The 20,958-nt window shown below is 42.9% G+C and overlaps 1 protein-coding gene across 7 annotated transcripts in view; it reads left to right on the top strand.

Moving 5' to 3' along the window:
- Positions 1 to 20,958, top strand: part of LOC124721404 (protein O-linked-mannose beta-1,2-N-acetylglucosaminyltransferase 1-like) — a 2,183,308-nt gene that overhangs the window by 1,159,847 nt on the left and 1,002,503 nt on the right. For all 7 annotated transcript variants that reach the window (XM_047246347.1, XM_047246348.1, XM_047246345.1 and 4 more), the window contains one exon: positions 13,886 to 13,940. The gene's annotated coding sequence lies outside the window, so the exon portion shown is untranslated. The remainder of the gene's footprint in view (positions 1 to 13,885; positions 13,941 to 20,958) is intronic.

Genomic DNA, 20,958 nt, shown 5'->3' with positions numbered 1-20,958 from the left:
CTGTCCCATTTTTCTTCGAGGAACTTGCACCCCAATGTCCAAGAACATGCAGCATGGACGGCATTCGTTACTGTCATCTGTTTTGCCAACATGTGATTTCTGCTCTACGGGACGCAGCTGTTTTGATCGAAGATGGAGCTCCACCTCACATTGTTCTAGAGGTCACTCGGTTACTTATTAAATCATCTGGAGAAAACTGAATCACTGGTCGATCTTTCCCAGCAACATGACCACCAAAATCACCAGATTTAAACCCGTGTGATATCTGTCTGTGGAGCTACTTGGAGGACAGGATGTATCAACGGGACATAACACACGTTGGAGGTTGAGGATGAGCATAGCTAGAGAGGTGGCCAATATCTCACCTGAGTTGTTTCTGGCAATAATAGAGCAATCTCTAGTGCGGTTCCAGGATGTCGTGGATGCAGATGGTCATCATATTGAGCAACATTTGAAACCTGGAACGTAAACATGGCAAAATTAACAGATGTTACACTCTCCTGTGGAAATTAAATATATTTGTTTCAGTGGTTTATTAGTTATTTCTCTTCTGCATGCCCTCACACATGTTTCCACGAAGGTTCACTTGTTTTTCATGAGAGCCCTCTAAAGTAGCGACAGTTTAATTATAATCACACTGTAGATGTAGAATATGCTCAGAATTGACTTATATATACGAGGGCTATTCGGAAAGTAAGATCCGATGGATCGTGAAATGGAAACGACTATGAAAATCCTATGCAGCTTTGCACAGATGAGTTGGACAGTGTCTCTAGTATGCCTGTCGATAGAATCACGTCGCTCTTTTCAGTTCTGAGTGTCTACCGCCAAGTACGAGTGCCTGCTGCGAAGTTTCGCCTGATTTCATGCAACCCCACATATGTAACTGTCATACATTTCCTTCTTCATGATAATTCTCGGTCACACACTGTAGGGGCAATGACGACGTCCCTGAAAAGATTTCAGTGGGAATTGTTTGATCACCCACATACAGCCCTCCTTCTGATGTTCGTCTCTCCCCACATGAACCACTGGCTATGAAGACAACATTTTGGCAGAGACAACGAACTGCAGACCAGCGCAGAGAAGTGGTAGATAGCACAGGCGGCTGCCTTCTATGACGAGGATGTTGCAAAGTTGGCACAATGCTACGACAAATGTCTAAATTGGAGCGGCGGCTATGTAGAGAAGTAGCTGGAAGGTGTAGCAAACTGTTATAAATAAAACATTTCTGATTTTCACTAAGGTTTCGATTTCGCGACCGATCGGACCTTACTTTCCGAACAGCCCTCGTATACATGTGTGTGTGTGTGTGTGTGTGTGTGTGTGTGTGTGTGTGTGAGTGTGTGTGTATGTGTGTGTGTGTGTGTGTGTATGTGTGTGTGTGTGTGTGTGTGTGTGTGTTTTCTGTGTGTGTTGAGAGAGAGAGAGAGAGAGAGAGAGAGAGAGAGAGAGAGTTGCTGTCTGTTTCCTCATGAAACAAAATAACGTGGTTCAAGGTCTTTGAGTTCAATACCGATAAAGGCATGTTATTGTCAGGTATTTGACGAGACGTGACAAGTGTTTCTGTGAGTTTCACCTGCTCACACTGCACGGAACAGCTACCCTAATGAATTCCAGTTCGGTACTGATTTATTTTCCCGAGGAATAGTGATCAGGTGTCAAGCGGTAGAGAAAATTTGACATTTAAACCGAAATTCTGTCCTCTCTCCCTTTTTTGTCGACAGTTTACATCCTGCTGCCAATTTTGTTATAAGGACATTTAAACTTAGTGGTCTGGTATTGACAAACATTGTTAAACTGGCAGTTAACAGGTGCTAACAGCACAAAACGACATTTTGTGTTGCGGCCTCGCAGTTGCAGCTTTTATTCCTTTTAAACAGAAACTTCGAAAGGAAATATCACAATAGTCGATCCAGACTTGACGCTACATCCATTTTAGTTACTTACAAAACAATTTCTTTTCCAGTTTTATACGCGCAGTAGTTCACATTGGACTCAATTTATTCCAGAAAATTCCATCTTTAAGACTCGCAGTGAAGTCCATTAGTAGCTAAAGGATCATAACATGTATGCCTAGTGCAACTGATTGTGTGTATTTTGCTGTGGAGCGTTCCTGATTAAGTGTTCCACATAGCATTGTCGTTTGCTTTTCTTCACTCACGATGTCGTCTTTCTTTGCAGTTTTGTTATTTTCGATTTGCTTACTTTTCGCCTAGATCATGTGACGCTGTGAAAAATATTATTCTGACACTCAACATTTTCAAATGCCTATTATTTATTCAGTTTACCGTCACAGTTGCATATAATCTTTAATGGTGATTGGTTTCGAACGTTTGGATTCATTTTCAAACGCTCGCCTGTATCTCTAATGTATAACTGTAAAATAATTCTAACGGAACATGAGAAAGACTAGTTCATACACCAGGTCAATATAAATGTAATGTAATGACTGTAAATAATCTAAAAGGTGGCATATTACTGATTACATCATCACCGTACACTCATAGGAATCATACGCACTAGCTCTGCGACAAGAAGACAGGAAATGCTTTAATGCATTGCAATGAGTGGTAGTTGGCAAGTTGAGTCAAAAAACATATTCTTTTACTTATTGTAGAAGTATGGACGGCTTTGTGGTCAGTATTCACGTGGAAGCTTCCATTTTAGTTACCTATTGGCCGGAGGCTAATCACTTTTGACGATAACTATAAATACCGACTGCCACCATAAAGCTGCCAGCGTACAGTATGAGCTGTTAAACTGACGTACATTCAACGGTCTTACCCTCAAGCTTGTAAGTTGTTTCGCTTGGAAACAGTGCTTTGGAATTTGTGCACGTAATATAGCTAACGTTTGCGCAAATACATTGACCTAAACTGATGTTGGAAAGCTGTGTTTCTACAGTATTTACAGATTCAATAAATCTATTACATATACAGTAAATTAACTGGACAAGACTTCAGATTGAATTACTGCTTATGTCTATTCCTGTATTAACATGACTTGAACTAATGAATTATAGAAAACAATATCACGTTCATTGCAATTGTTATGATTCTATACCCTCAAGAATTTGTACATGAGTAGAAGGTGTAGGGGACAGCAATCATGTTATGAACTACTCTACCACTGACATTTTCTTCATTATGGGCACATCTGTTCATTATGTGATTGGCTTTAAAAAGGCATTCTAACTATTACAGACTTAGTTATTTAACTACATAGCACAACTATTCATTGATAGGTTACAGATTGTTAATATAGATATAAGTGCAGTTAAGGAGCCAGTGGTGGCTGACTTCGAATTTTTTTCCATCACGCACTAATATCGCCACTCCGGTGTCTGCAGGGCCACCGGGCGTCACATATGTTGCGTAACCATAAAAGTTCGGGAGTGCGGTCGTTTTCACTTCTTGCAGGAAATCAAAATCAACTCCAGTGGCTCTATTGTTTCTTTCAAAAGTTGGATCTTGACAAGAGAACTTATCATGTTGATATTCATTGGTTGGACGAGGTTTCCATGTCGATATGGAGAGAAGCGAACGTCGGAAGCGAAGTCAACCCCCGCCGAACTCGGTCCTCTTTGTGCTCCTTATGTTGCATGATCCGGCGGCGCCTCAGCTGGCCCCGGATCGGGATCTTGTGTCTCGACGTCCTCGGCCCACGAAGCGGGCGCGGATGTCAGTTCATGTTCCATAGCATCGGAATGTTTGATAGGAAGGGACCGAGCGACTTCTCTCTCTGCACTGGTACCTTCCTGCTGCTCACTGTTTATTTCAAGGGGCTGGTATTCGAACGCTGCATGTTTACTCGTCTGTTCTGCAAGATTGGAGTTAGTGGAAACGGTCTCAGCCTCGCGGTTGGCTTATTGAGTGGTCAGTTGTTCCTACCCGGCCGGATGGGAACCGCCGTGTTCCGACACGGTCCTACGACGGCGCTTTAGGCATTTCGGTGATCACTATTTCCATACGTGGCCTTCGTTGTCAGAAGACGGCACTGACTCACGCCTCGCCGGGACAAATGCTTCCATGGGTACAATAAGTGAATCAATTGTCATCTTGCTGCCGTCAATATCTGTCGTGTTCGGTAGATCCAGCGTCATCGTACTATTTTCCACCACTGGCGAGGCCGGTTGATCATCCAGGTTTCTGTCCGTGAAAGGTGATTCCTGTAACGCTAAATCGGTCGGCTGTGTCTGTTCTGTTGAGAACGTCGTGAGCGCCGCCGCGTAAGTCTCGGGGAGAATAGTCTTCGTCGGTGGAGGTGCAACGTCCGTCGGTGGCAGTTGTGTGATCCGACGCTGGAGGCACTCGGAACGACCTTTCGTGCCTCATCCGGAACGGGTTTTCGGCTGGTCGTCATAATAACTATGGCCCGGCACCTTCCTATCTGTAGGTAGGACGGTACATGTCGTTGGAGGTCAATGCGCACTTGGCGTACTCCATTGAGCGCTGGATACATCTTAAACTGGGTCCATTTTTCAGCCACGTGTTCGTGTACCGTGCCGTTGGGGCGGAGCGCCGCCACAACGTCTGCCGCAGGGAGTTCAAATGAAAGTTCGAATATGCGCATAGTCCGCAGTCCCAGTGCGACATGGCCGACCTCGACGTGTGCGTGGCAGAAGCGGTGTTCTTGTTTCATCTCATGAAGCACCTTGGTGCATGTAGCTTCGTTTATGAGTTTTACATAAACTGTGTCACTGACGATCGAAAATTGGATGCCGACAATGTCGGCAGCCAGGATCTTGGCTTCCTCTTTTAAAAAGCGTTAGACTTCGAGTGTTTTTGGTCTGGTAAAGTCGTTCCGAAAAGTAAATTTCAACGTTGATCTTCTGTAATGGTTTGCCATGATCTTGTAGCGCTGTGGCGTCGCGTTGTGTCGTCCGAAGCAAGTAAATAAGGCGCGCGGGACGCGCTGCTGGCGGAATGCTGCTTCGCCCGGCTGCGAGAGCCGAAAAGCCAACTAGGCGACCCAAGCACGACGCAGAACCCGTCCTCACAGCTTCAATTCTGCCAGTACCTCTGAGGCGTAGCACCGTATACTGATCCTGCCTTGGAGGCGGTTAAGTGGGAGATGTGTCTCAGAGCTGGATAGTGACAGATGGTGACGCGAGACTGGCGCGCACGTAGTTTATGTATCAGCCAATAGAGGACAATATTGGATAGGGGGACTGTGATTTTAGTTTCGATTGCGCCCACTAGAGTACACTAAAGTAATATAATGTTTTTCATAAACTATTGTAGTATTTTCATAAAGTATTATTATGTCTTTTTGTGTAGGTAAAATGTTATAAATGTGTTTTAGCAGTATGAATGATGCGTGAGTGTGGTTTAAGGTTTATTATGAAGATAACTGTTTAACGAGTCATGTAGTGGGATTTAGTGTGGGAACATTTCGAAGAAGTATGGCTGTGGACAAATTGGATTTTTGTAGAATAAATGGATCAAATGGCTCTGAGCACTATGGGACTCAACTGCTGAGGTCATTAGTCCCCAAGAACTTAGAACTAGTTAAACCTAACTAACCTAAGGACATCACAAACATCCATGCCCGAGGCAGGATTCGAACCTGCGACCGTAGCGGTCTTGCGGTTCCAGACTGCAGCGCCTTTAACCGCATGGCCACTTCGGCCGACTTTGTAGAATAGATTTGTAAAGTAAGTTTATGGTAAAGGGCAAGTTAATTCAGGTACAAATAACAATAGTAAATAACCTCATGCATGAACAAAACTTCAGCATATTAGATAATTACGTCTGTAAAAAGTGCAGTCGTTAGGTTTACTATTTTGCGATTGGTTATTGATGAAAAGCGCGGACTGACGCGGGAGAGCGTTGTTTTGCTATTGGCTGTTGAGTAAACTGACCAATGGTAAAGCAATATTCTTCGCGCGCCTTTCTCTGCTGGTAGAGAAGACTTAGAGTATTCTAGAGAGAGTGAGAACCTAGTAATCAAACAGTTCGGACTTGTGTACTAGTAGTTCCGATGGAAATGATAAGTTGCCGGATCTAGCAGTGTTTCATACATCAAAGGTGTGGTAAAGTGACGGCAAAATTATTCCGATGGGCGTGTAGAAATTTCGGAATTTTTAAGTGAATTTTGTGACGAGAAAAGACATATATTCCGCTTGGCGTATTGAGCAGGTCGGTGGCTAAAAAATGTAACTGCATTAGGTACCGACAGACTTAATATTTGGCGAGCATTCTCAGTCAAAAACAATCAGTATTTTTGTAGCTATTACGTTTTCGGGAAATGCAACACCATAAACTTGCTAACGTGAGTGAAAGGGATTGTGAGTGACTGTGTTTAGACTAGCACGGGCTTGGCAGTGATACTTGTTTACCTAAGTTTCAGAATATATTAATTGAGGACAAACTTTCCAAACTTTCATTTGTGTGAAAACTTTCTCCCGAAACGTAGATTAGTGACTTAAATTGCAGCCTGGTTCACGTCGAAGTACAGTAGGTTTCACTCGGCTTTCCTACTGATGATCTGCAGAGACAATGTTCACAGGTAGGTGCAGGTCCGTCGTAAAGGGATGGAAAGAACCGCACCGCCGCACCTCGGCCTCTACCTTCCAGGCTTCACAGAAGCTCTTCTGCGATCCTTGCAGAACTAGCACCCCTGGAAAAAAGGATATTGCGGAGACATGGATTAGCCACAGCCTGGGAAATGTTTCCAGAATGAGATTTTCACCTTGCAGCGGAGTGAGCGCTGATATGAAACTTTCTTGCAGATCAACTCTGTGTGCCGGACCGATACTCGAACTCGGGATCTTTGCCTTTCGCGTGCAAGTGCTCTAACAACTAGGCTACCCAAGCACGACTCACGACCCGTCCTCACTGCTTCAATTCTGCCAGTTCCCCGTCTCCTACCTGAAGCTGTGAGGACGCCTCGTGAGTCGTGCGTGGGTAGCTCAGCTGGTAGAGCGCTTGCCCGCGATAGGCAAAGGTGCCGAGTTCGAGTCTCGGTCCGACACAGTTTTAATCTGCCAGGAAGTTTCATATCAGCGCATATTCCGCTGCAGAGTGAAAATATCATTCTGGAACCTTCTTTTTACCAGTGATCTGCGATAATGCTGGTTTCGCTCAGTTTCTAGGGAGTCGATAAAACAAACAAATAGCTTTCTCTGTGCGTGGTGTCACTGAAAGTAAAACTGGTACAAACTGTTTCCAGTATCTAAAGTACCATGGAAAAATAAATTGCCTGAAGATATGAGAACATGCAAAGAATCCTGGTCAACACGCCAAAAAATGTTCCAACGAACGAGACAATGGACTCGAATTCGAGAGGAAAGCGGTTCATACCACAGAAACAGGTTTTTCCTTTAAACCAAATTCCGGGAAGGATCCTTTGAAATGGACACATCCAATTTCCTTTCCCCTACTTCCTCAGTTTAGTTTCTAATGAACTCCTCATCGATAAGATACGAAACCCAAATCTGCTGTCGATAATTCAGATAAAATTCCACTAGGCGTCTGCAAGCGTTATATTGAATAGATAAAGGATATGCTGTAATAACTATGTGATTTTTCGGCGAAAACTACTATGAAGCATTTATCAATAGAAATAAATATATCAGGGAAACTGCGAACGCTTAAGTGGCAGCGTCTCAGTTGGATATTCGTAACGCTACACTCCTTAAGCGGCAACGTCTCATTTGGATATTCGTAACGCTACATTCCTGACCATAAGGCGCTTGGAATAGTCACATCTTCACTGCTGGACCCTATGTAGCAGACCAAACAGCCGCTGGCCAATTCCTCAAATTATTCCCTCTGTGGAAGTCTTATCGCCAGAAACGAATTGGAAGAGTGTTTGGTCTAACATCAGCCTCCAGATTTTCCCGATGGAAGTGGCGTCCTCATGGTACCAAGTTGTTCATGATATTATTGTACCTACCAATGTGCGACTTATTCGTATTGGCCTCAGTGTAACGAATCGTTGCCATAAAACTGATACATTATCTCCTCGGTTGATCTCCTGCGGTCGTGACCTTTGGAGATGGCTTCCCCGACAACTGGCTTTTCTCCTCAGGACGTCGGAGGCGGCTATCTCTGGGGAGAGTCTCGTGCGTCTCGATTCAACCTTCTTTCCCCGATCGAAGAACAATACCATCATGTGGCTTGTTAGACATTATGTCCACTACGTGATGATGAGTGGATATGACGCAGACCCGTGTGCCTTTTCCCAATATATGGCCACCGTCCATTAGACGTGGTTCAGGATGCCCCGCTATCGTGAATTTTTTTCTAATATGTTGTAGCTTGCTTTTTATCGACAAGGCGTAGGATGAGTTGCACTCCCCCTCCCCTTTTTGTGTGGACATTCTTCTATGGATTTAGATATTCCATGATGCAGAAGTGACGGAGGAAAGAATGTGTGGGCACGTTAAAATTAACGCCCCATTCCTTCATATACGTTTTTCTGATTTCACCCTTTTGTTTTTGTCGAAATGACTTCGTTTGTTTTATTTTAATTGATTGCCTTCAATAAGTGCTCTGGAAAAAAGAGTGAATATTTTCGTTTTTTGAAGGAATACACTGCCATTTGAGTGTATATTTCGGTGTGTTTCCTGTGTGCAAAAAAAAAAAAAGGCTCAGTCAGATAGAGCGTCTGCTATGTAATAAAAAACAAAGTGCAGTGTATAAAATTTTGGGAAAAAAAAGATGGGTCGAGCGTCTGCCATGTAGGCAGGAGATCCCAGTTTCGAGTCCCGGTCGGGGCACACATTTTCAGCTGTCATCAAGTAAAAAAAAAAAAAAAAAAGTAATCGTCGTGAATTCTAGACTTGCAATCGCGTGTTCGCGTCCAACTGTATTAGGAAAAAAAAAGCAAAAAAAAGCGAGGTGGGGCAGTTGTTAGCACACTCGACTCGGATTCGGGAGGGCGAATGTTCAAATCCCTATCCGGCTATCTAGATTTATGTTTTTCGTGATTTCCGTAAATCGCTTAAGGCAAAGGTCAGATTGGTTGCTCTGAAAGTGCACGGCCGATTTCCTTCCCTCTTCCGCTTGTGCTGCGTCGCTACTGACCTCGTTTCTGATGGAATATTAAACTCTATTCTTCCTTCCTGTGTGGCAGCGGTTGCGTTCGTCTCCACTGACTGCTACTACCTACAAACAATGCAGCTATCACCACCATCGTAATGGTTCAGTTATTTCATTCGTGACGGATAAAAGTTCTTATTCACCTCGTGACAACTACATAAGATGCTATTAATATCGAAATAATTTCGTCGTATTTCTGTGAGAACTTATTCTTTTAAAAATTTAAAATTTTTAGTATCAATTTGGTTCTCTGTCTTGAGTCCTTCATAGTGTTCAAATTTCTTTCACCTACCAGCGAAAATTTGAAATTTCTTTTATATGTGAAGGCATGTCACGTACGATCACTATGGTGATACATACATACTTGTTCCATAGATCATGAATATGACGTTACATAATGATGTGGGACGTCTCACTTTAACGTAAGTTTCCTTTACACAAAATAATTAATTAATAATTTTAAAAAAGTTACAATAGACTATACCGCCACGCAAGTAAGCAAGCTGAACAACTCTCCGCCTTGTTTTTTAAACTCAAAACTAAGTGTCATGGACTACCATTGTAGCAGACAATCTTAAAATAATAACGAAGTAACAACCAACTGCTAATAATCACAGCCAGAAACGAAATTATCCCTTATTACAGTGAACGAAAAATCTTTGTTTACAGTAACTTAAACGTAAAAGCTGGCATCTCAAAAAGATGCGTTACATTGACTTGGATAAGGTACGATCTGTAAAATTCAGTTTAGTACCTGACGTCGTGTGTACTCCCTCTTCAATACAAAAGAAGTATCCAGACTAAATTGAAAATAAATAAATAAATAAAAAATTAATACAAAATACTAGTTTTAGAAGCATTATAATTTCATTTAAATCCTAATGCTCATGTTGGTAACGTTTACTCGAATTTGAAACAAATGAAAAAGCCTTAAACTAGAAGCTTCAAACTTGAGTTCAGGGATGAGGTGCATTGCGACCTAAGCCAGTCGATCAGTCTAGGAAGTTTTTGTTTTTCACGCCATATTGAAATTAGTAAATGGGACACTACATCGAGGGTACAGCGAAAACGATTTCTTCTAAATCAGTCATTTGCTGATTATGTTGATTCAAAGTTTACAGAACAACTGCCGACGTGCATCTGGATAACATAGGTTAATTCTCACTTGTGCTTCAGGTTCACTAGATTTAGCGTTATGATTTGAAAATAGTAACTTACCTATTCTCAAACTGTTTCAAGCAACTGCTTGCGACCCTATCTGTAATCCACATTTCGTAATATGAATGTCTACCTCATTTGAGAATTTCGCAGAAAACTGCAAAATTTGACAAACAGTTGCTGATGTGAATTAGTGTTGTTCGAATTGTGGAAAGCCTAGGTTATCCGCCACTGAGGCCAGATCACTAACAGCTAACGTCCATAAACAGTAACTGCTTAAATTACGAAATATTAGAGTTGTTTTGATTCTATGTATGCATAATGTTCAAATGTGTCTGAAATCTTATGGGACTTAACTGCTAAGGTCATCAGTCCCTAAGCTTACACACCACTTCACCTAAATTATCCTAAGGACAAACACACACACCCATGCCCGAGGGAGGACTCGAACCTCCGCCGGGACCAGCCGCACAGTCCATGACTGCACTATGTATGCAGCTTTATACCAAGCACACGACAGACATGATATCGAAACCAAATTATGAATATGCAGCAATTACATTCTTTATAAATTCAAACACAATCTCTCTCGCTCTCGAAATTGCTACACAATGACTGCAACAGGAGCCTAATAGCACAGAGCGGCACCGCAGGGACCCTTAAATAACATCGCTCATACTCTCTAGGTATTCCCTCTCTTTCCACGATAGCACAGGGTGCCAACTGTACACATATACATCTAGATGGCCACCCCACTATTTACACTCCTGTGCTTGGCAAATGGTTCATACAGCTACTTTCAGAATATGTCTCGACCGTTCCGTTCTCCAATAGCAGATGAGAGAAATGAACACCTAAGCCTTTCCGTTCAAGTTCTAATTTCTCTTGTTTTAATACGTTGAACATTTGTCGCTATACAGACGGGAATCGACAAACGATTTTCGATTTCGGTGGAGAGAGCTCTGGAAGTTTTTGAAAAGATCTCGCCACAAAAAAATGTCTCTGAGCACTATGCGACTTAACTTCTGAGGTCATCAGTCGCCTAGAACTTAGAACTAATTAAACCTAACTAGCCTAAGGACATCACACACATCCATGCCCGAGGCAGGATTCGAACCTGCGACCGTAGCGGTCGCTCGGCTCCAGACTGTAGCGCCTAGAACTGCACGTCCACTCCGGCCGGCCCACCGACTATGTTCGACGTCAATGTGCAATAAATACTCACAGGCGGCAGGTGGCAGCATTAGCTGTGGAGGGTTTATAAAGCTTGTCGGGGGAACGCGGGAATATTGGAGTAGTCGTAATGCGGAAACGGAGCAGTTTATCTGACGTCCAAAAGGGCATCATCAATGGCTTTCGAGCCGAGAATGGAACAATCTCCGAAACCGCTACGTTTGTACATTGTTAGTGTGCCGCCGTGGTTAAAGTATTCTGTGCATGGCAAACCGCCGGTATCCAAAAATGGCGCTGAGGTAACTGTGGTGCAACACTGGCTATAGACGGCAGCGGTGAATGATGGCTGCGGAAACGTGTATGGGCGAATAGACGTGTAACTGCTGAGCAACTGACCGCCCATATGAACCAATGGGACGGGCCGCTGTGGCCGAGCGGTTCTAGGCGCTTCAGTCCGGAACCGCGCTGTTGCTACGGTCGAATCCTGCCTTGGGTATGGATGTGTGTGACGTCCTTACGTTAGTTAGGTTTAAGTAGTTCTAAGTCTAGGGGGCTAATGACCTCAGATCTACATCTACATGGATACTCTACAAATCACATTTAAGCGCCTGGCAGAGAGTTCATCGAAATACCTTCACAATTCTCTATTATTCTAATCTCGTATAGCGCGCGGAAAGAATGAACACCTATATCTTTTCGTACGAGCTCTGATTTCCCTTATTTTATTGTGGTGATCGTTCCTCCCTTTGTAGGTCGGTATCAACAAAATATTTTCGCATTCGGAGGAGAAAGTTGGAGATTGAAATTTAGCGAGAAGATTCCGTCGCAACGAAAAACGCCTTTCTTTTAATGATTTCCAGCCCAAATCCTGTATCATTTCTGTGACACGGTCTCCCATATTTCACGATAATACAAAACGTGCTGCCTTTCTTTGAATTTTTTCGATGTACTCCGTCAGTCCTATCTCGTAAGGATCGCACACCGTGCAGCAGTATGTTAAGTCCCATAGTGCTTAGAGCCACTAAGTGCATTTGAACCACAGGGCTACCAACAGTGTCTCCTCGACGACCGTTCAGCGAACGTTGCTGCGTATGGGCCCCTACAGAAGGCGCCTGGTTCAAGCACCCATGCTGACTGCTGTTAATCGGCGACGAAGACTGGAATTTGCAGACCATTATCGCAGCTGGACGCCCACAGGGTGGCGACAGGTGCCTCTCCAGATAGAACGTAGGAAAGGAAACACGTAGCAACAATTCGACGGAAGCGTCCAGGCCGGAGGGCGTTGCCTGGGTGATCTCGTTATTCTCGAAGGCACACTGGATCAATACAAATATGTGTCTAGCCTCAGGGGCTACCCAATCCTCGGCACGATGGCATCTACCAACAGAACAATACAACGTGTCGCACAGCTCGCAATGTACGTGCGTGGTTCGAAGAGAACCAGGATGAGTTTACCATACTCGCCTAGCTACCAGACTCCCCGAATTTATACCCAATCCAGGATCTGTGAGGCCATCTCCATCGGGCTGTTTGCGCCGTGGATCCTCAACCGAGAAGCCTAGCGCTGCTGGCCACGTGACTGGAGCGGCATGGCTCCACATCCTTGTCGGTTCTTTCTAGAACCTCGCTGACTCACTTCCCGAACAGCTTGCATCGATCCTCTGCAAAAGTTTATTATTGAGGCGTTTGACATGTGGTAACAGTAGTGTGACTGGACGCTGTATAAAGTTTTTAAATAATTGTAACATCGTCGTGTAACGTTTTAATATCCAAAACACAGAGACATAGCTGCATATGCAAACACGCCAAAATAAAGGAAGCGAAGAAAGAGCTTAAAGTACTGCAGGGCAAGCAGAAGCTGTGTTGTTTTGTGAGAACTACCAGGCGGCAGTAGCCAGAGTTCTCATTGCGCGTCAGTTTTACCGGCTCGCGCTAATTAGACAGCTAAGAAAACAGCAGTTTCCTCACAGAAGTCCTCCTGCAACTCAGTATGTTTTCTCATGTCGAAAGAGGACACGCTAACTTTAATTATACTCACTGTGGTTTTAGTACTTAATTAAAACTGCTTACGTATTAAAAGTGAACAAGTCCTTTTGATTCATTTTCTTGTCAGAATTATCTCCTTAGAATGTGAACACTTAACAAAAGTAACAGCAGCAGATTGCAATTTTAGCATGTAGGACCTTTATTACGATGAGGCCTAACTTATGAATACTGTTAGAATTAATATTATCTCATGGACTGTGTGGCTGGTCCCGGCGGAAGTTCGAGTCCTCCATCGGGCATGGCTGTATGTGTTTGTCCGTAGGATAATTTAGATTAACTAGTGTGTAAGCTTAGGGACTGATGACCTTAGCAGTTAAGTCCCATAAGATTTCACACACATTTGAACATTTTTTGAACTTAATATTATCCATGATTTTCCTGATACATACGCTTCAAGAAATCAGATTTCTCTCTCAATCAAAACATGGTTTATGATTTTTACTTTCTTTTTGTTTCAGTCTTGTGCGGGACGATTTCTGAGCGCATCTTCCGAGAGGCAGTCTTATAAATAAGGTAAACCCCAGTTAAATTAGCAACACAGATACATAATGTGTATTTATGGTTGCATAGGAGACAGCCCGCCTATGTGCCACCGTTGCTCACCTGCTAAACACGTGTTCAAAATCTTAGTGCCAGTGAAAAACTGCTATAAATGCAAAACGTTATGTTTAATTGGTATAAGAACCAGATAAGCTGTTTTAGTGGTGGAAAAGTCGTTTGAGGAGCAGATTGGGTGGGATAAAATGATAACGTCCGTGATATTTTCAAAAGAACCGCCCTGATATTTGTTTTAAACAATTTAGACAACCACGTAAATCTTAAACGATAAGGGCCAGAAGGGAATTCGAATCCATGTCAACCAAACCGCGAGTCCAAAATCTTAACCATTGCTTCACATCACCCGATTCAGTAGATGATGTCCGTCTATAACGAAAATTCCTTCACAGGTCTTATTCACGGACTAGATGTGCGCTGACTGGCGCAACTAGCATCCAATTAAAATCTTCTGGTAGGAGCAACCAGAAAAAAAAGACAGTAGGCCCAGAAGAAGGCAGGTGCAGCTGTGGCCGAAACGTTGGTTTTCTCCAGCAGTAGTTTTATACAATATGACGCGATACCATACCCAGAAAACTTTTATGTTGACTGAGTCTGGCCGCGCAAGCCTAAGCAATTATAAAAACAAAATTATTCAGACGTATTTCCTGTTGGGTATTGTCTCGGGTTCTTCAGCCAACGTTTGTTTAACTTTTTTTTTACGTTTCATCAGCGGGAGTGGCAACTTCAGAAAAATCGTTTAACAAATCGTTTAACTTGTCAGAGAAGCTGAAAGGTAGTACGTCACCAAATGGCCACGAAAGCTTCAACGATTTTGTGAAAGCTAGTATGTGACGGGAAATACGTTCAGTTGAAGGATGAGGGTAAAACCTAATGGAGGAAAGAGGGGAGTGAGATATGCATAGTGGTTTTGTTGGTGAAACCATTCGGGCATTTACCTTAATTTATATGGGCAACGATGGGAAACTTAACTATGCCCGTCCGTATGGTGTTATGAGTCCTGCTTCCCCAGTGCTTACCCACAGAATCAGTTTACTGAGTAACAAAACAAGGAACCAGACTGTTGTTCCATTAACTGTATTAGGATTCAAGAAACCATTCGAGGGCAAAAACAATATATTTCGCAGTGAAAGACTTTTTGATGCAAATATATTTATCTTGTGACGTAATCCCCTTTTAGGTCAGTGTCCAATGTTCCAATGTTCTTCCAGTAATCAGATTCCTTGTTGCAGTTATGGAAGATATGTAAAGTGATCAACTCTGGCAGTCTTAGCCGCTTTATTGAACTCAAAATTTCCAGCTACAAATGTCTTTAAAACCGGGAATAGTTGGTAACCAGCAAGGGTCAAATTTGGTGAAAGCGTGGCTGTTTCAACAATTCTTACTTCATATCTGTCCTGTTAATCCGTCGCCAAGGCACTTCTGTATGCAGGTCCATTGGCCTGAGAGAAATTAATTTTTTTTTAATCTTTTGCGCATCAAACTTCCTATCATGTGTTTCCTATTCAGTTCATCCGGAAGATTTTCCGATGACTGCTTTTCCCGGTGAAAAATAATCAGTGTGCACTCTAGAAATCGCTGGCCTCGATTTCCCGGTGAACTGCGTCGACTGCGCTTTTTGTGTAGCAGGACCACCTTTTTCAACCGACTGCTTTACCTGCTGTTTCGTTTGCGGCGTAAAGTAGTGGCTCCACGACATCAGTTACAAAATTGAGCTCGACATCAGCTGGATTTTTTAAGACAATGTACTCTGGACTCGGATTTGGGAGGGACGGGGTTCAAATTCCGTTCTTACGATTCATATTTAGGTTTTCCGTAGATTTACTAAAAAAATCGTGCTGCAAATACCGGGATAGCTGTTCGCTGTATGCGATATTATGCCTCGCCTCTAATGACGTCGTCAACGCGAGACGCAAGCACTACTCGTCCTTATTCTTCTGTGAGCTTGATTATGTCAACATCTGACCAATTCTTAGTAAGATATTCGCTTTTTCATTTGCTTTTGGTCAGCATTCAAAAAATACGGCACACATTCGTAGGAACTGTAGTTAATTCTTCACGTAAAAAGTACCATACTTTTTAGTTTAATATACCTTTAGTCCCCCCCATGAACCATGGACCTTGCCGTTGGTGGGGAGGCTTGCGTGCCTCAGCGATACAGATAGCCGTACCGTAGGTGCAACCACAACGGAGGGGTATCTGTTGAGAGGCCAGACAAACGTGTGGTTCCTGAAGAGGGGCAGCAGCCTTTTCAGTAGTTGCAAGGGCAACAGTCTGGATGATTGACTGATCTGACCTTGTAACAATAACCAAAACGGCCTTGCTGTGCTGGTACTGCGAACGGCTGAAAGCAAGGGGAAACTACAGCCGTAATTTTTCCCGAGGGCATGCAGCTTTACTGTATGATTACATGATGATGGCGTCCTCTTGGGTAAAATATTCCGGAGGTAAAATAGTCCCCCATTCGGATCTCCGGGCGGGGACTACTCAAGAGGATGTCGTTATCAGGGGAAAGAAAACTGGCGTTCTACGGATCGGAGCGTGGAATGTCAGATCCCTTAATCGGGCAGGTAGGTTAGAAAATTTAAAAAGGGAAATGGATAGGTTGAAGTTAGATATAGTGGGAATTAGTGAAGTTCGGTGGCAGGAGGAACAAGACTTCTGGTCAGGTGACTACAGGGTTATAAACACAAAATCAAATAGGGGTAATGCAGGAGTAGGTTTAATAATGAATAGGAAAATAGGAATGCGGGTAAGCTACTACAAACAGCATAGTGAACGCATTATTGTGGCCAAGATAGATACGAAGCCCACGCCTACTACAGTAGTACAAGTTTATATGCCAACTAGCTCTGCAGATGACGAAGAAATTGAAGAAATGTATGATGAAATAAAAGAAATTATTCAGATTGTGAAGGGAGACGAAAATTTAATAGTCATGGGTGACTGGAATTCGAGTGTAGGAAAAGGGAGAGAAGGAAACATAGTAGGTGAATATGGATTGGGGGACAGAAATGAAAGAGGAAGCCGCCTGGTCGAATTTTGCACAGAGCACAACATAATCATAACTAACACTTGGTTTAAGAATCATGAAAGAAGGTTGTATACATGGAAGAACCCTGGAGATACTAAAAGGTATCAGATAGATTATATAATGGTAAGACAGAGATTTAGGAACCAGGTTTTAAATTGTAAGACATTTCCAGGGGCAGATGTGGACTCTGACCACAATCTATTGGTTATGACCTGTAGATTAAAACTGAAGAAACTGCAAAAAGGTGGGAATTTAAGGAGATGGGACCTGGATAAACTAAAAGAACCAGAGGTTGTACAGAGATTCAGGGAGAGCATAAGGGAGCAATTGACAGGAATGGGGGAAATAAATACAGTAGAAGAAGAATGGGTAGCTTTGAGGGATGAAGTAGTGAAGGCAGCAGACGATCAAGTAGGTAAAAAGACGAGGGCTAGTAGAAATCCTTGGGTAACAGAAGAAATATTGAATTTAATTGATGAAAGGAGAAAATATAAAAATGCAGTAAGTGAAACAGGCAAAAAGGAATACAAACGTCTCAAAAATGAGATCGTCAGGAAGTGCAAAATGGCTAAGCAGGGATGGCTAGAGGACAAATGTAAGGATGTAGAGGCCTATCTCACTAGGGGTAAGATAGATACCGCCTACAGGAAAATTAAAGAGACCTTTGGAGATAAGAGAACGACTTGTATGAATATCAAGAGCTCAGATGGAAACCCAGTTCTAAGCAAAGAAGGGAAAGCAGAAAGGTGGAAGGAGTATATAGAGGGTCTATACAAGGGCGATGTACTTGAGGACAATATTATGGAAATGGAAGAGGATGTAGATGAAGATGAAATGGGAGATATGATACTGCGTGAAGAGTTTGACAGAGCACTGAAAGACCTGAGTCGAAACAAGGCCCCCGGAGTAGACAATATTCCATTGGAACTACTGACGGCCGTGGGAGAGCCAGTCCTGACAAAACTCTACCATCTGGTGAGCAAGATGTATGAAACAGGCGAAATACCCTCAGACTTCAAGAAGAATATAATAATTCCAATCCCAAAGAAAGCAGGTGTTGACAGATGTGAAAATTACCGAACTATCAGCTTAATAAGTCACAGCTGCAAAATACTAACACGAATTCTTTACAGACGAATGGAAAAACTAGTAGAAGCCAACCTCGGGGAAGATCAGTTTGGATTCCGTAGAAACACTGGAACACGTGAGGCAATACTGACCTTACGACTTATCTTAGAAGAAAGATTAAGGAAAGGCAAACCTACGTTTCTAGCATTTGTAGACTTAGAGAAAGCTTTTGACAATGTTGACTGGGATACTCTCTTTCATATTCTAAAGGTGGCAGGGGTAAAATACAGGGAGCGAAAAGCTATTTACAATTTGTACAGAAACCAGATGGCAGTTATAAGAGTCGAGGGACATGAAAGGGAAGCAGTGGTTGGGAAGGGAGTAAGACAGGGTTGTAGCCTCTCCCCGATGTTGTTCAATCTGTATATTGAGCAAGCAGTAAAGGAAACAAAAGAAATATTCGGAGTAGGTATTAAAATTCATGGAGAAGAAATAAAAACTTTGAGGTTCGCCGATGACATTGTAATTCTGTCAGAGACAGCAAAGGACTTGGAAGAGCAGTTGAATGGAATGGACAGTGTCTTGAAAGGAGGATATAAGATGAACATCAACAAAAGCAAAACAAGGATAATGGAATGTAGTCTAATTAAGTCGGGTGATGCTGAGGGAATTAGATTAGGAAATGAGGCACTTAAAGTAGTAAAGGAGTTTTGCTATTTGGGGAGCAAAATAACTGATGATGGTCGAAGTAGAGAGGATATAAAATGTAGGCTGGCAAGGGCAAGGAAAGCGTTTCTGAAGAAGAGAAATTTGTTAACATCCAGTATTGATTTAAGTGTCAGGAAGTCATTTCTGAAAGTATTCGTATGGAGTGTAGCCATGTATGGAAGTGAAACATGGACGATAAATAGTTTGGACAAGAAGAGAATAGAAGCTTTCGAAATGTGGTGCTACAGAAGAATGCTGAAGATTAGATGGGTAGATCACATAACTAATGAGGAAGTATTGAATAGGATTGGGGAGAAGAGAAGTTTGTGGCACAACTTGACCAGAAGAAGGGATCGGTTGGTAGGACATGTTCTGAGGCATCAAGGGATCACCAATTTAGTATTGGAGGGCAGCGTGGAGGGTAAAAATCGTAGAGGGAGACCAAGAGATGAATACACTAAGCAGATTCAGAAGGATGTAGGTTGCAGTAGGTACTTGGAGATGAAAAAGCTTGCACAGGATAGAGTAGCATGGAGAGCTGCATCAAACCAGTCTCAGGACTGAAGACCACAACAACAACAACATACCTTTAGTATCAACCATTCGATACACCGTTAATCGCCAATTGTCATTTAACACGTCGTGCACTCCTTTCATATTTTCAACTGTGGTGGTATTTTTAAGACGTTCTTCAAGAGAAGTACGGTCTCTTTTGAGCTCCTGCCTATTTCTGTACTATTGCCACCGAAATAAGTCGTCTCCTTATAAACCGTCACCAGCTCTGGATAAATTTCCGTTATAGATATACCGTCCGAGCAATAGATTCTGTGACTGCACAGTACATCAGCTTATCCACTGAAATGAATTTGTTAGAGAGGTGTTCGAATATTTTACAGCTACGTAATTTGCCCCGTCGTGTGCTAGACAGGTTAATCTCGAATTGTGGTCATGTTAATTCCTAATGTTATATCTGTGAATTCTACTGTCTTAAAATTCTGAACAAAGCTGAAAAGAAAGATAATATATTACGTGAGGCGTTCCACATTGATCTGCAGTTTGTTTTTTCCCGTCATTCACAATAAGTCATTTGACTCATTATTTGTACATTTGCAAGTATGCACTACTTTGGTCTAACCGTAGGTATCAGGACAATCACTAGAGATGCAGTCCCTGCACAGTACAGCTCATTTTCGTAAGTGCAATCATTACGCGAGCGAACAACATGGAGTGTAATCACTAAGGATAGCGCTGAATGAAGAAGCAGCATGTAAACACTACGGATGTTCACAGACGATTAGTGGCTGAGTGTGCATCGTCAGGAAGAAGTGCTGTTAAAACACGAAAACGCTCGTCGCCATACGAGTCGGAAAACCACGGATGCCGTCGTTGAAACGAGGTTCACGGTACTCGCACACCAACCGTGTTCTCCGGAGTTGACCTCTTCTGATTCGGTGGTGCGCGGACACACCTCAGACGTCAAGAAACTGCGAGAAACTATCCTGTGATTGGTGCGACAGACTCCAAAAAAGTGCATCGAGGACGGTTTACAGAAATTAAAGGGGTCAAGTCAGAACAATATTGTGGACGCGGAAGTACCTGGAACCCCATTTCAGCGATGCCAGCCGGGGGTATTCCGACTCGTATGCGGACGATAGTGTTCGTGCTGCAAGAGCAAATTTTCTAGACGGTGCACACTCTCTACACACTGCTACCAATCGCCTGTGAATATCCACAGTGATTACACCCTCCTTCCATAAAAACCACGTCGTCCAGCGCTGTCCTTAATGAACGCACTCACGTAATGACAACAACCGGAAAATGTGCTGTATTGTGCAGGGATTACATTCCTAGCGATTCTCCTGTCGCCTACTGTTAGACCCATGGCTAGATACTTGCAACTGTAATGACGAGTCAAATGACGCACCATGAATGATGGGAGGAAGTAAAGTGCAAATCAATATGGAACACCCCTCCTATGAAGTTCTGTTAGTAGGCCCAGATGGTAAAACAGTTGTCTCGTTGATACATCTAAAATGCACGTGATGATAACGCTTATAGTGCGTTTTTGAGCAATGAATGAGTAGTGACAAAGACATACGTTCATTTTTATTAAATTAAACCACTGTGCTGTTTAATTTCCAGTATCTGTAGACGGGCAGCATGTAG

Source organism: Schistocerca piceifrons, chromosome X (assembly GCF_021461385.2).
Source record: "Schistocerca piceifrons isolate TAMUIC-IGC-003096 chromosome X, iqSchPice1.1, whole genome shotgun sequence".
Lineage (NCBI taxonomy): Eukaryota > Metazoa > Arthropoda > Insecta > Orthoptera > Acrididae > Schistocerca > Schistocerca piceifrons.
The sequence above is the reverse complement of the archived record's forward strand: the minus strand, read 5'-3'. Positions and strand labels throughout refer to the sequence as shown.